The sequence below is a fragment of the Hemiscyllium ocellatum genome, chromosome 11, assembly GCF_020745735.1.
Source record: "Hemiscyllium ocellatum isolate sHemOce1 chromosome 11, sHemOce1.pat.X.cur, whole genome shotgun sequence".
Taxonomy (NCBI): domain Eukaryota; kingdom Metazoa; phylum Chordata; class Chondrichthyes; order Orectolobiformes; family Hemiscylliidae; genus Hemiscyllium; species Hemiscyllium ocellatum.
The window spans coordinates 92,923,459-92,939,593 of NC_083411.1; positions in this window are offsets into that span (position 1 = coordinate 92,923,459).

Consider the following 16,135-nt stretch of genomic DNA (forward strand, 5'->3'; position numbering starts at 1 on the left):
TGGTCTTGACAAGTTGACTGTGAAAAGGATGTATCCTTTTGTGAGACCAGTTCTAGGGGACACTTTATAATTCTAGTCATCCTTTCAGGACAGGGAAGAAACCTTTTGTCTGAGGTTTGTGCAACTCTAAACTTCTCTGCCCCAGGAGGCGAAGGAGATGTGATCATTGAATATTTTCAAGACAGGTAATTTTTTTTTTAGTAATTAGGAATTAAAGGTTATTGAGGGTAGGTAGGAATGTGGTTATTGAATAGATTAGCCGTGATCTTATTAATGGTCTATTTTTGCTCCTAATTTGAATGTTCATATGTTTGTATGTCTCCTACAGAGCACTGGAAAGATCCAAGCCATACAACCTGAGAACCACAATTAAAATTATATTAACTGGCAGAGCAGGGGAGTCGATGGAATGTGGCTTGGGCTATTTGTGGTCCTTGCAGACATATGTAACCACTTCATGGCTGATCTTGGTTGTCTTCGACTCTGATTCACCATCATACTGAGATATGATCTCAGAATAATACCTGGTTGTCTTTGTTACCCCCTCCACCTGCCACTTTCTTGTTTGTATATTTTGCATGCCCTTTTGACACGATGCCCTTTCCGTGGTTGATCGCACTGACTTGCTCTAACGGAATCAAATTACAAGAACACTATGCCCAACCTTGGCACAAAGTACAGTTCACCCTTCTCACCTGGGCATGAGTGACCGGGAAAAAAAATACCCTAGGCACAAGTGGATACAGCAGATGCTGGAGATTAGAGTCAAGGTTAGAGTTGTGCTGGAAAAACACAGTAGGTCAGAAAGCATCGAAGTTTCGGGCAAAAGCTCTTCATCAGGAATTATTCCTGATGAAGAGCTTTTGCCCGAAACGTCAAATTTCCTGCTCCTCGGATGCTGCCTGACCTGCTGTGCATTTCCAGCACCATTCTTTTAAAAAAAAGCCTTGTCAAGTCTACTACCCTTAAGCTACTACTCCATCAGATTAAAATCAGAAACTTGTGTGTGAACATGTCACACTTCCGGGATTGTTAATGCAGTTTCTATGAATTTTTTAAAGAGGTCACTTTCCTCTCCAAAAGTGTTCTTTACCTAACCAACCAAATCCATGGAGTTAGACCTGTTCTCTCCAAACCTGATCTATACATGTCATCTACATAGCTGGGTCACCAAAACCAGATGAGATGTATTTCCTCTTCAGCCTCAATATTTGCTTTCTTAATTCATGTCCATGCAACAATCTGATGGTATGATGGCCTTAGGTGGACTCACAGCGGCTGATCCCTATTTGTATTAGTCTAATTTACTGCTACCATGTAAGGAGGGATGCCCACATAAAGACTTTGTCAGAAGGGAGGCTTGGTATGTGTGGGATAATTACACAATGTGTAATAGTGAGTTACATTATATTAGAATTGCATGATACTCTTAAATCTAGCCTGAAGTCTTATGAGAGACTAAGTATACATTACAGTTCAGCTACATGGAGCTTAGCAGGAGAAGACCAACAATTGAACTGGCACCAAACAGACACAGGCCAACTCCTCCCAGGAACAGTCGTTCATATCCTGAGGAATGGAGCTTAGCTCATGATGTCAGTTAAACCTTTCAAGCATTAACAGCCTTAAACAACATGGTTGGTCTTCTGAAATGTTTAACATCCTGATATTGCGAGATTAATGGAGTTGTGGACCACAGGTCATGACTTAGCTCATTTTCCATTCCTGAGAGAAGAGAACAGAACAAAAACGCTCCTTAAATTACCATCTTTATGAACTCTACTGAATAGTATTTTCTGTGTTGTTACCAAAGCTCAGTGTATGCCTGTGTGACAGTAATTCAGTAGGACAGTATTGCATGACATGAAATTGCAGTACAGGCCAGGAGCTCAGGGAAAGCCTCCAGCTTCACCATCTGCCAGTCCTTCAAAGCTATCTGAACAAATGATGCCAATGGTGCCCTCTTCAAGACAGGTTGAAATTATTTTAGGACACCATGTATGCTGATTTATTCTCTTGTTGATTAAATGTCAACTTGTCATGCAACTAGAATAATATGGATAACGAAAGAAAGTAGGGAAGTGACAATGCCGTACATCTGCATAGTCTTAGGTATAAACTGTAAATTGGAGATATATATTTCTTGTGTGGTGCTCCTTTAAGAGTTGTTGGTGCCCATTCAGGTTGTCATATTCTAATCATACCATACATCCTCAGTCTTCTCATTCTCCTCAACATTTCTTGCGTAAGTTTTCTTGTGTTCATTTCCAGTTAAATGGTCTACACCTATGATATATGTCTTCCAGTTTGCAAAGGTTTAAATATTAGCATGCTTCCTCGTGTAACTCCGAGGGTTGATGTTATCATGCATGACAATATATTTGGTTTGCCATAGCAGTTTGACATTGTTTTCCTGAAAATCGTGCAGATTCTGGGGACAAAAAAAATTCCCTAAGAATAATGCCCTGCCCAATATCTGTCTCTGTGGTTGTGTGAAATTTCAGTGTGCAAATTAACTGTCCTGCTTTTTACATTACAACTGTGCCTCCACTTTAAAGATATCTCATTGGCTGCAATGCACTTACAGGTCTTGAGGTTATGAGAAGTGCTACATTTTCTTTGATCAGCCCTTTCTGCAACATCCTCCTATGATTACACTTGACAGGTGGGGGCAGGGGGTTGGTAGAGTGGAGAGAATCTCTAAATGTCTGTAGTTCCTTAGTTAACTTCTCTTATAGATTTCAGCAACTAGTTAGTGAATTATCTTTCCTTGACTGATCTGTGAAATTGGACTGTAAACAGTTGCTCTGTACTTTGCTGCATTTTTCAAGCCTCAAACTCATGTTCCTTGCACTCAATAGAGTTGATTTTCATTGCCTTCACCTTGAGTGAGCCAATAGTACTAGCTTCAAAATTAAGCTCATAGTCTTGTCTCTCTTTTAATACAGTATGACTGTCATTGCTGTTTTGAATGGAGCCTCTGTCTCGACTATCAGATTTTATTTTGGATAATAGGCCTCTCTTGATCTGGAAATGAGTGTCAGATGATGGAAATAGATGATGGAAGACGTAGCTTGACAAAGTTCTACTTGCTAATTGTCTAAAAATCAAAATCATCCCCAACATTGTGCAAGACTTTAAGATTAGATTCCCTACAGTTCGGCCCAGCAAGTCCACACTGACCCTCCAAAGGGTAAACGATCCAAACCCATTCCCCTACTCCCTAATAGTGCATCCATCACTATGGGCAATTTAGCATGGCCAATTCACCTGGCCTGCGGGAAGAAACGGGAGCACCCGAAGGAAACCCTGACCGACACGGGAGGAATGTGCAAACTCCACACAGTCGCTCAAGGCTGGAATTGAACCCAGGTCCCTGGCGCTGCGAAGCAGCAGTGCTAACCACTGAGCCACTGTGCTACTCCCAACTGAGAGATTTACAGTATTTTCATAAGTGAGCAGAATCTTTGCATAGCAAATGCACTTTGTGACACTATTCTAACTTTAGCAATTCCAACTAACACTTTGCTAAGTGCGCCAGTTTTCCTGTTAAAAATTAAGGATCTATGTTGCATACAGGAAACATATTATATTCACGCTTCCATGTTTGTTACAAAAATACCACCTCAAAATATAAACATATGAATTAGGAGCAGAAAAGGATCAGTCAGCCCCTTCAGCCAGCTTTGCCATTCATAATATCACAACTAACCTGGTGATGTATTGATTTCCATATACAGATCTACCCCAATTATCTTTGATTCCCTTGCCTAATGATGATACATCTGCTGTTTTAAAAGTATTTATTAACCCTGCTTCCACTGCTTCTGAGGCAGAGTTCCCAAGTTGCACAGCCCTCTGAGAGAAAAAATTCTTTTCATCTCTAAGTTAAAAGGGTGATCTTTTGTGAAACATTGCCTCCTAGTTCTGGACGATTCTTTTCAACGTCATTTCCACCTCCACATTACCTAGATCATTCAAGACTTTATATGCTTCAATCGAGTCACCCCTCACTCATCTAAAACCAATTGAAAACAATGTTCAGCATCAAACAAAGAATTGAGCATGATGTTGTCTGTGAAGCTGCATATACTGAACAATGCTGCCATCCTGACCACCTAGTCAGAGTGTCCTTAGTCTTTGACCTGTGCTCACTGTGCATGCTGCTGCCTCCTGAAAGCACTAGCTTGTGGCCATTACTCTCTGTAAAACTGTTCTCATGTCATATTATTATCTGACACTGCTTCGTTGTATGTAGGAATTCAAATACTGAAGTAAGAATAAAGAAAAATAATACAGCTGCTGGCTGCTTCAGTCGTTCAGTTGTAATTGCATTGCATGATATGGAACAGTGCCAAACATCCAAAGTAGCATGGGTTGAATCTCTATTCTGTATGAATTCCAGGAGGCACAACTTCTGCTGGAAAACATCCACCTCCTGACTCTCCAAAGCCTTTCCACAAAGTGTAAATCAGAAAGATGATGACTTACTCTCCGCTTGTCTGGAACAGTTGAGCATTAACACTCAAAAAGCTGAACACTGATCCTGAAAAATGTAGCCTATTGTTCTGAACACATCATTTTGCGTGTAAAGCAGTTAGTACCTGAAAGGCTTAACTGACATCAGACAATGCAATCCAATACGGCACTGGAACAGGCCCTTTGGCCGACCAAGACAGCACTGATTCCTAATTTTTATTTAGATCTGCTATTTATTCCAAGCACCCACCACCGTCTGTGTGGAAAACTTGCCGCGTACCTTGCTTATCTTGAATGTGCCCTCTTGTAGTTGACCTTTCCACCCTGGGAAAAAGCCTCTGATTATCCATTCTGTCTACATCTCTCATAATGTTGTAGATGTCTATCAGGTTGCCCCTCTGTCCCTCTCTTTCCAGTGAAAACAATTTGAATTTACCCAACCTCAAAACTAAAACCTCCAGACCAGGCAACATCCTGATAAACCTTCTCCGCACCCATTCCAAAGCATCCACATCCTTCTGGTAATGTAACAGCCACTACTGCAAACAATATTACAAACTTGGCCTGAAGTTTTATACAGCTGTTACATAACTTCCCTTCTTTTGAATTTGATGCTCCGGCCAATGAAGGCAAGCATGCTGTGTTCCCTTTTGACCACCTTACCCACCTGTGTTGCCATCATGAGAAGTCTGTTAACCTGTACACCCAGATCCCTCTGTATGTCAGTACTGCTAAGGGTTCTGCCATTTATTGTATAATTCACACCTGAATTTGATGTTCCAAAATGCATCATCTTGCATTTGTCTGTATTAAACTCCAAATGCCATTTCCCTGCCCAAAAATACAGTCTATTTATATCCTTCTGCATCCTTTGACAAACCTCCCCACTATCTGCAACTCCATCAATTTTGGTATCAACAGCAAACTTACTATTCAGACCATCTACATTTTCCTCCAGATCATATATATATTATAAACATCAAAGGTCCCAGCACTGATCCCAGCACCACTATTGTGACTGTTTACCGTTAGATATTGATCTCCATTCTGAAAAGCATCCTTCCACCATAGCTGTCTGCCTTCTATGACAGCCCAGTTCTGTATCCATCTAGCCAGCACAGCCCTGATTTTATGAGTTTCTACCTTTTCTACCAGCCTGCCATGAGGCACTTTATCAAATGCCTTACTGAAGTCATGTAGACAACATCCACCGCTGTTCCCTCATCAGTCACTCTTATCACCTCCTCAAAAACCTTACTTGCACAAACCCCATACTGCTTATCACAAATGAGTCCATTCGCTTCCAAATGTGAATAAATCCTGTCCCTCAGTATCTTCTCCAACAGCTTCCCCACTGCTGATGTCAGGCTCACAGGCCTGCAATTACCTGGATTATCTCTGTTGGCCATTCTCCAGTCCTCTGGAATCTCTCCTGAGGCCAAAGAGGATGCAAAGGTATCTATTAAGACCCCAGCTATTTTCTCCTTTATCTCCCACAGTATCCTCAAATACATCCCACCTGGCTTGGAACTTGTCTACCTTAATGTATTTCAAGAGTCCTAACACTTCCTCCTTCACTATGTTGACCTTCCTGAAAATATTCATACAACTTTCTCTAACCTCAACATCCTTCACATCCCTTTTTTTGATGAATACTGATGTCAAGTCCTCATGAAGGATCGCACCCATTTCCTCTGGCTCCACGCATAACCTTCTGTCTTTATCCTGAGTGGGCCTACTCCTTCACTAGCTACTCTCTTTCTCTCAATGTATGTGTAAAATGTCTTGGGATTCTCCTTAATCCTGCTGATTTCATGCCCCCCTTTAGCCCTTCTAATTCTTTGTTTGAGCTCCTTCCTGCTTTCTCTATGTTCTCAAGGACTTAACCTGTTTTTAATTCCTTAGACCTTTGGCAACATTTTTTTGACTAAGCTGATAATTTCCCCTGGCATCCAAGGTTCCTAAATCCTGCCATGATTGTCCTTCATTTTCACAGGAACATACCTCCCATGCACTCTAATCAACCGATCATTAAAAGAATCAGATGTGGATTTACCTTCAAACACCCACTCCCAATTCACATTCGCCAATTCTTGCCTAATTGAGTTATAGTTGGCCTTCCCCCAATTTATCACCTTCAACTGAGGTCCACTCTTGTCCTTATCTATAAGTATTTGAAAACCTATGGAATTATGGTCCCTATTCCCAAAATGCTCCCCAGTATGTTAGACTCTGCCCTTCAGGATTTGAAGGACAGTCCCTGGGAGAAGCCAACAAATCCAATGTGTTCAGTTTCACATTCTAAGTTATTTTAGTGAATTCATGTAGCTAATAGTAATGTGTACTACTCCAAAATTGAGCCTGATGTCTCATAAGATACCATTATATATCTTAGACGTAAATAATAGCTATTAAGTACTAAGTAATAGACTTATACTGTTTATCAAAATTGGGCCTAACTTCTATTGAAGATTTTATGTGTACATCCCTCCCAACTTGGCATCAGTAAGTGAGACTAATGCCAATAAGAAGGAATGTTCGTATCTCAGATCAGCATCTCAGACTCTAGAGATTAATACATAGATGACAAGGGCACCGGGCACATGGGAACACCACCATCTAATAGTTCCTGTCAATGTTACATATCATCTTGACATAAAATCCTTTTATTATTCCATCATTACCATTTAATTACAACCCTGGATGCTCTACCTAACAGCAGAATGTTTGAACACCACGTGGATTGCAGAAGTTCAAGAAATTGGTTCATCATCACTTTGTCAAGATCAACTATGGATGCGCAATAAATGCAGGCGTTGTGAGCAAAATCCACATTCCATGTTTGAAATATAATAAAAGCACCCTGGGATGTTATCATTTTCAAGAAGCTACCAAATGCATTTCGACACAGACAGGGAAGTTAATATGGTGGATCTTATTTTGTTTTTGGTGATAGAGATGTCATAGAAAAAAAACTGAACACAAAAACAATTTATAAATTTTGATGTAGGACAACAGTCTCATGCAAATTCATTAAGTGAAGATTGTCAGAAACCAACAGGATCATTTTATCCTATATAAATAGTAAGCAAAGCTTGGAGTGATTGTAAGTTTCTGATTTGATTAAGAAGTTCAGATGCTATCATAATTTTTTTTTGTTCACATGTTGGACATGGGCATTGTTGTCTGACCAGCATTTATTGCCATCTTGAGGAGGTAGTGGTGAGCTGCCTTTTTGAACCACTGCAGTCTATGTGTTGTAGGTAGACCCACAATGCCCTTAGGGAGGGAATTCCACCCTGTCATTGGCAGCATCTGAATATTTATCAAATTCCTCTAATATCATTCTGTCAGCTATCCTAACTGCAGTATTGCCCCCATTATTCTAGGTGGATTAAGGTTTTGGCCAGAATTGGAAGGAATTACAAAGCGACATATTAAGATTTACATATTAGTATCCACAAAATTATCTTTGGCCATCAGATTGGGGCCTGATTAATTTCCAATGAAGCATCAACACTGAGAATTACTTGATTATTTTTAGGACATAATTTGTATTTCAAAGCTATAGTATCAACATTGAGAATGGACCATTAATGTCTTGAGCAAATAATTTGTCAGTTCTGTTGTGGAATACAGATGTTTGAGATGACTGATAGAACTGTGTCATTTTTCCTGGGTAGAAAAGGTGAGTGCTTATGGTAATATTTAGAAGAACTTGCACTGTTGTTAATGTTCAACACTCACCATATCTGAACATATGTTACCAACATAGAATGTAGTGGTCGTCACATCTTTCCACCGATGCTGTTGTTGAAGAATTTAAGCACCCAAACTTTTCTACAAAATCATACACATTAATTTGTATCATTAATAGTTATTCTAATGAGATTACCCAGCAATAATGATCTGCAGCTACTGGACATTTATACCTGTAATACTTACACCAGGAAATTCTGGTCATTTAGGCGTTATCACATTCTGCCTACTTCAATCAACTCTATTTTCTTTTCAAAGATGAAGAAATAATTAATTGTTGACAATAACACTGTAATTTAAGCAAAGATCCAATTTATTGGATATACATATATTTTGTGTTCATTAAACTGACACATGCTAACAATAGGGAATTAATTTTTTTAATTGAAGCACTAATGGGCAGTAACAAGTACTCTTAAGTCAGATATAACTCAGTTAGGAACAGAGTAAATCTTTCCCTGTCTTTTCCATGTATGATACGTGCTCATTGCCTTTATATGTGTACATGTTACCTGCTTACCATGTCTTCTCAATGTACTAACTATGGATTGTTACTTTAATGTGTGATATCACATTCTGTGATCTGTGTATTCTTTTTCACGATGAAAAGGAAGTTGAGACTGTTGTTGTTCTCGAGATTATAGTTTTCTCTGACAGACTGACAACTATTTTATTAATTAATATTGGGACACTCATGGCTTTGAGTCACCCCTAGATAGCTCTTGCATTATACTTGGTGGTTTTAAGAGCTAACATCTATGATATTGACATCATAGAGTTGACATCTATGATATCTGATTGTCCCTGCAACTATCCTTGACGGCTAATGCTAACCTGCTTATCTTAAGGGGCACATTTACTAACCAGCGAATTGAAAAACAGTGTTTCACGGAGGCTTACCAACTATTTCCAATAAAATTGACAATAACCTGTTATTGGCTCACTCCTTGTAATAGGATGATCCACTAGATATTAGTTAGTTTCAAATCAATCAATGATCCATCCATTCATTACATTACAGAAAAAAATAGACTCAGGAGATTCATGTATTCAATCACTTTTTCTAAAATTCAGAAATGATAAGCATTGCAACCAAAGTAAGTGCATTTCTTGAAATTGTTCTCTGTTCTACATGATATGTCCTCAACCAAACATTTCAATTTTTTTCTTCCACCTATTTACTTAGCAGCATGTGTAATATTCAGTGTTTTCTTCTACCTGTAAATATGCATAATCTGTGAGTGGCTGTTATAAATGGAATGGATGTGGTAATGCTGTGTCCTCTAACATACCTCATTGCTCCATTTTTCAATGTGCACCACTGGATGTTTTTTCATAATCTGCAAAAAACATAAGGTACACCTACAAGTGTATTAGCATGTTATACCAATTAAATACTGTTTTTTAAACTAATGGTCTAACAATCTTGTTCAGCTTATTGGATGGCACCTTTCATTTTAACTGCTGCATATATCAGTTATGAGTTTGAAAGATGGCAGCTGGATCCATACTGAGCTCCCACTGCCTCAAAAACACTGTCTTTCACATTTACTCTGTTGAAATTAAATTGGGTTGTACATTACTTCATCTTGTGCAAGTAGCATGAGTAGTCCTTACGACCTAGGCTCATTCAGCAGGACCTATGCAATAAGAAACAACTTTCCTAAATTGTTTTCATATGCACAATATACAAGTCTCCCTTCTTTCAAAAGAAAATATCACAATGAGGTCTTAAGAGTTTTGCAGCATCATTGCAATGCTAAATATGGCTTCCAATGATAACACTTGTGCTATCGGATTAAAATTTGTGAATACAAGATATTGTAATGTTGTTTGCAATTTGTTTTCATCTTGCTTCCTTGCCTATCCTGAGGTAGTGGTAAAATTTGCACACTTTCCACATTGATATGGCTTTAGAAGTTCCCAGTTGTACTGATTTGCTCAACAATCCATGTCCTTCAGCCTGAAGCTGAATTTGGTTAACTAATTGTCTTCTGGTCTGAGGAAGTCCACCTAATTTCTCAAGTTGAAGTTCCTCCTTTAGAATCACTTTTCTTTTATTGAAAAGCAGAATATTGCAAACTGCCACTTATCAATCAAACTAGTTGCTGGAGGAAAATATAATTGATTGTGTGATAGGATAGAAGTGTTGACTAACTGGCTGATCATTAATTAATGATAATTAATGCTTAAAGTAGATTTACACCCTGAATATTTGAAAATTGTTGGAGTATCCAAGTATGTTTAGATACAGCAATTTTGACCTGATTACTGGAGAGCATTCGGACATTTCTTGTTGATTCCGGTGTAGTACAGATAACATTATAGTTATGACAATAGACGTTAATATCATGTAATATTCTTGACATGTCACCTCAAACCTCTTGCATTAAAACCAGTACCAATGGCAGACTTATAGCCACCACTACTTCTCCCTAGTATTATATCAAATCATCTTTCCAAAGCCAAGTTTAGAAATGCAAAAGCTATAATTATACTGCTGGGTGTACAATTCAAGTGGGCACAGCAGGAGAATTTTACACGCCCACTATTACATTTAACTGAAATCTCAGAGACAGCTCTGTGTGATCAATGGGGTGCCGCATCTGGCTACTGTGGCTACCACTGTTCATGCCTTTGAATGGCCCCAGTTCAGAGCTCTGGAAAACGTTATTGCAGTATCCATCACTATGGTAACTGTTGAGGCTGTTATAGTCTGGCATGAACATTATGCTGCCTCTTATTCAAAGTTCTATGTATTACCTATTCATTATGTTGTCTTTCACTGGAGATTGATAAACATGACAGAAGCTGATGCTCCTTTTTAATTTGAAGTATATTTTTATACACTGGAAGGAAGCAGCTTACATCCACTGTGATTTATCTAAGACACAAAATGAGGGTGTAGTTTCCAGAATTATTACTAACACAAATGTTTGTGCTCAAACATTTCTGTTCTCATTATTTGGAACACTTCTAACCTTTCTACAAGTTTAAATAATATTGGGACAATTTTCTTGCATTAGAAAACTCAGTACCAAATTTTAACTACAGTTTACAACTCCTGTTAAATTGTCCAAAAACATGTTAATATGTCAAGTAAAAGGACTTTAACTCTGCCAAATTGCCTGCAACAGAAACACAATTCAACATAAATTTAAAAGATAGCATTACTACAAATGCCTTAAAACGTAAACCAGAATGATGGTCAGTTAACTTGGTTGGCTAGAGGGTGAGGGTGTGGTGCAGAACTGATGTCATTGGCACTGGTTTGATCCCAGTCAGCTGCAGCAGTTCATGGAGACCCAGCTCCTCACCAAGCCCCACACTTGAGAAGAGGTGGCCTTCCAGCTATGTATGACCAATTGTCTCTCCCTCTCTAACAGAGAGAGATGCTAGTAATCCCTTGTGAACAATGGCTAATTACCCATGAATTACGATGAACTAATATCTTGCAAACTATACCATACTGCCAATGAGAGGACTATACAAATACTTATAAAAGAGGTGTATTAAGACATTAAAAAACAGTTCAAAGGTTAACATTAACCATCTTTAGCAGATGACAATGATAAAGCAGGAGAGGTCAGTTGGTCATCATAGGAAATGTATTGGCTACAGTGGAATTGAGCAAAAACATGAATCACAGAAGGAAAATAGTGGAGAAAGATTGGCTGAATTTGTCCAGTGTCAGAGGTCAAGATTGTCAAGGAGTGACAGTGTATCCCCTTCACATTTATAACTGATATTCATGGTGGCAATGATGGGAGAGATAGAAAGAATCTGCATTTGTGTCGCACTTTTCACAGCCTCAGGCTACCCAAATGTGTTTCACAGCCAATAAAGTACTTCTTGGTGTAGTTACTTCTGTAATTTAGGGACTGGAGCAGCATTTTTTCACTGCAGACTTCCAAAAGCAAGCTTTAAATAAGTATCCAGGTTGTTTGTTTTAGGATTTGGCTGAGTGTTTGTTGTTGGCTAGATATCAAGAAAATTCCACTGCCCTTATTTGAATATTGTAATGGAACTATTTTCAGCTACTTGGAAGTGCAGATGCACTCAGCTGAATGTCTTATCTGAAAGCTGGTACCTCTTTCCTGCTCTGAGATGTCAACCCAGTTATATTCTCAAATCACTGGAGCAAGGTTTGAACCCACACCATTTAATTCAGAGACAAGCATTCTCTGACTAAGCCACAGAGCTTTTTCTGAATTGGGAGCAAGGCAGAAATCAGATTGAAAGGTTCAGCGAGATCAGTGGGAGTGATATAGATACATGTTGGAGAACTTTAGGCAAGGAATGCTTGCGAGAGTTGGCAATTGAAGTGGCTAAAAGGCTGGAAGAAAAATAAATTGAATGATATTGAGGAGAAAACTAAGGATGACTCAGTTGGCACATGTGATGAAAGAAATGACATGCATGTGTAGATGTTTGTGCTGTGAATGAAGGATAAATATTGGCCAAGGAACAAAAGATAACATCCCTGCCCTTCTTTGAAATATTGCTATGGGATCTTTCACATCTACCATAGTTTAATGCTTCATCCAAAATACAGCACCTCCAACAGTATAGCAATCCCCCAGTGCTACATTAGACAGTCATATAAAAGTTTTGTGTTCAAGACACTGGAGTGAGACTTGAATCCCACACAATATTTTTCATTTAGGTGTGTGAGTGTTACCTGTGGTGTTTCCGTAGTTGACAACTCATGGTACCTGATGGTGTTTACTAGAGCTATCAATAGTATTACTGGATAAAAGCTGTTTGAAGTAGTTTGCTGCCATCAATCATCCCTTTTCTTTGTTTTCTCTTGAGAGCGCTAAAGTGATTAATGGCAGAGGTTTTACCTGTGTAGAGAATCTATAGCTGAAAATGTGTTGCTGGTTAAAGCACAGCAGGTCAGGCAGCATCCAAGGAACAGGAAATTCGACGTGCCGAAACGTCGAATTTCCTGTTCCTTGGATGCTGCCTGACCTGCTGTGCTTTAACCAGCAACACATTTTCAGCTCTGATCTCCAGCATCTGCAGACCTCACATTTTACTAGAGAATCTATAGAGAAGGCATTATTCATAAATAACTGTGAGTAATAGCAATATATACAACAGCGTTTGGTCATCCATAAGTACTAGTACAGTGACATTTGCTCCCTTCAAAAGCTAGAGTAGACCTCCTTGTCTACCCACAGACTATGTGACATCAGTGGAGTGGATTGACCCAATATAATATGAACATGAACCCGATCAGAAATATTACCTTATACAGTATCTCTCCCTAAACTATTTTCCCCTCATAGTTAACCAACTATCCAGATATGTACATAACTATGTTATATTACCCCATTATGCAATCTTACACAATTCTCCAACCTTACAAATGCAGGAGGTTTGGATATTTCACACTTTTGTTAGAATGTATGCTCTTTAACCTGGAAGAATTGTAGGTCTTTCACTTGAAAACTGTTAAACCTGGTTCAAAATTTGGGGATTATTTCACTGTTGGAGGATCTTTCATTTCTCTGATATCCCTCTCAATGGATGTTGCTCTTTTTAGATGTCATTGTTACTCCATAAATTTATCAGAAAAATCCTTAATCTCCTGAATTTCTTTTTTTTTCAGGTTCTGCCTTTCAGCTCAAGCACTCCCATTCTGAGTGGAAGAAATAGTCTTTTAGTAATACCTTGGATGTGTAGGCCAGGTAGTTTCTTCTTCTTGACCATGTCCTGGATCTGTGGACATGATTCTGGTTCTCACGGAGTCTTGTTTGAGTTAATGATCAGGCTCGATGGCTTTAGTCACTCAATGTGTTGCTTAAATGTTGAAGTAAACTTTTTCAGACTCTCCATTTTGTTTCTGAAACTTGTTGCTCACTCAGCACTTTCTGTCACTGATTGACTACCCTGTATCAGAAGAGAAGGGATTGAAAATTTCCATCCACCCTGATGTCTGTGACTTCCACTATGTTGAAAATCTTAAACAGCTCTCTTATGCCAAAGTATTTGCTGATTTTTACGTCAGTGAGGCTTCTGCCATGAGTCTGGGAGGCTCGGTGAACTTTCCCACTGGTTGCCTTTTGACTGGTTGGTCAATACTGGTTTTGTTCATGGACTGGTGGTTTGGGCAGCTGTTTTCTTCTGGAATAGTCATTCACTGAGATATCATCAAGCCCTCCAACTTTTCTGATGAGGTTGAGGTCAAGACTGTCATGCAGGTTCAGAAGTTAAGTTGGTTGCATGCGGACAAAATACACAATTTCAACTCTCTAACATCCATGTTGTAGTGTGACCTGCAGCATTCCTATGTTTCATATGGTTATTCCACATATCCATATGTCCCATATAGTTTTACCCCAGTAGTTGTTTCTTTTATATCTAATCTGATGGGATAGTAGCACTTGCTCTGTATCAAGCACAAAGTTAACAGGATGTCTATTAATGTGGATGAGCTCTGTCTCTTCAGGCTGATCTGATTTAGTTAGTTCCCCTGGGTATGGGAAAGCCTTGGCTATCTTCTTCAAATGCAAGTATCTCATCTAATGCAGATATCTTATAATGGTGATAGGTCTTCCACTCTGTACATTTTGTAATGTTTTGACATCCATACTTCTGTTGTCCTGAACCTGTGGGTGGAATCTTATAGGGGCTTGAACGACATGGGCTATGGTGAGAAATTTTAGAGAATCATGTGAGAAGTTGGGTGAGGCCTTTCTTGACATTGGGACATTTATTCCATTTTCCAATAGAACTGCAGGCTTCAAGACCTGATTCTCCCTAGGGAGGGGTGAGATGTCTGTTAATGGGGATTGTTGCTTGTTATTAACCATGTTAACTTGCAAATCGTGCATCATTAGTTTGTAGCTTTCTGCCCCACCATCTTCTGCAAGGAAACTTTGTGTCAACAATTCCTGATGTGAAAGAGTGATAGTTGGTGATTTACGCTAAGTCCTGCAGACTGCCATCATGGACAACAGGCAACAATAGCTCAGATCACAGGGAAATATGATGGCCTAGTGGAATTATCGCTAGTCTGTTAATCCAGAGATCTAGACAATGTCCCGGGTTCGAATCACGCCAGGTCAGATGATGGAATTCGAATACAATAAAAATCTGGAATTAAGAGTCTAATGATGACCACAAATCCATTGTTGACTGTTGAAAAATTCCATCTGGATTACTGATGTCTTTTAGGGAGGGAAACTGCCATCCTTACCTGGTCTGGCCTACATGTGTCTCCAGGAATACGATTGACTCATAACTACCCTCTGGGCAATTAGGGATGGGCATTAGATACTGGCCTAGCCTGTGGCGCCCTCATCCCATGAATGAATAAAAAAAAGAAACCCTTGTGCGGACCCCATATCCACAGACACTCACATTCAACACTTACCAGCCTCTTGGGACCCTGATAACGTCTCATCTGATCCATGTACAAAGCACTTCTACACTTTAGGGCTGCAGTAGTAACTAGTATTGCAATACTGCTGCAAGGCCCCACGTTGTGGGAGGCTCCCCAGCTGACTGATTGGACCTTGCTGCATCTCAGAATTGCGTGCTTGCTTTCTTAGTACACCCATGTCTTGAGCCTACCTGGACACTCACAGTATAACTATCTTGCCTTACCATTTTTGTGCTTTTCTCTAACCTCATCCCTTGCACCTGCTTTGTAGCACAGATATAAATCCAGACTGTTTGTCATGGTTGTCAACAGCTCTCAGTCAGATCATGAAAGACTGCCTTCAGAAAAGGGCTCTGGCATAATAAGTTAAGGGCAGCCTCGGACATCAAGTTCCTCTTCTCATAAGGGATGAGAAGCTGAATGTCAGGCAGCCTTCAACCCATCTTGGCTCTTTCTGCCCTACTGAGAGTCTGTGGTCTCCTGGATTGGTAGAATGGTGATTGG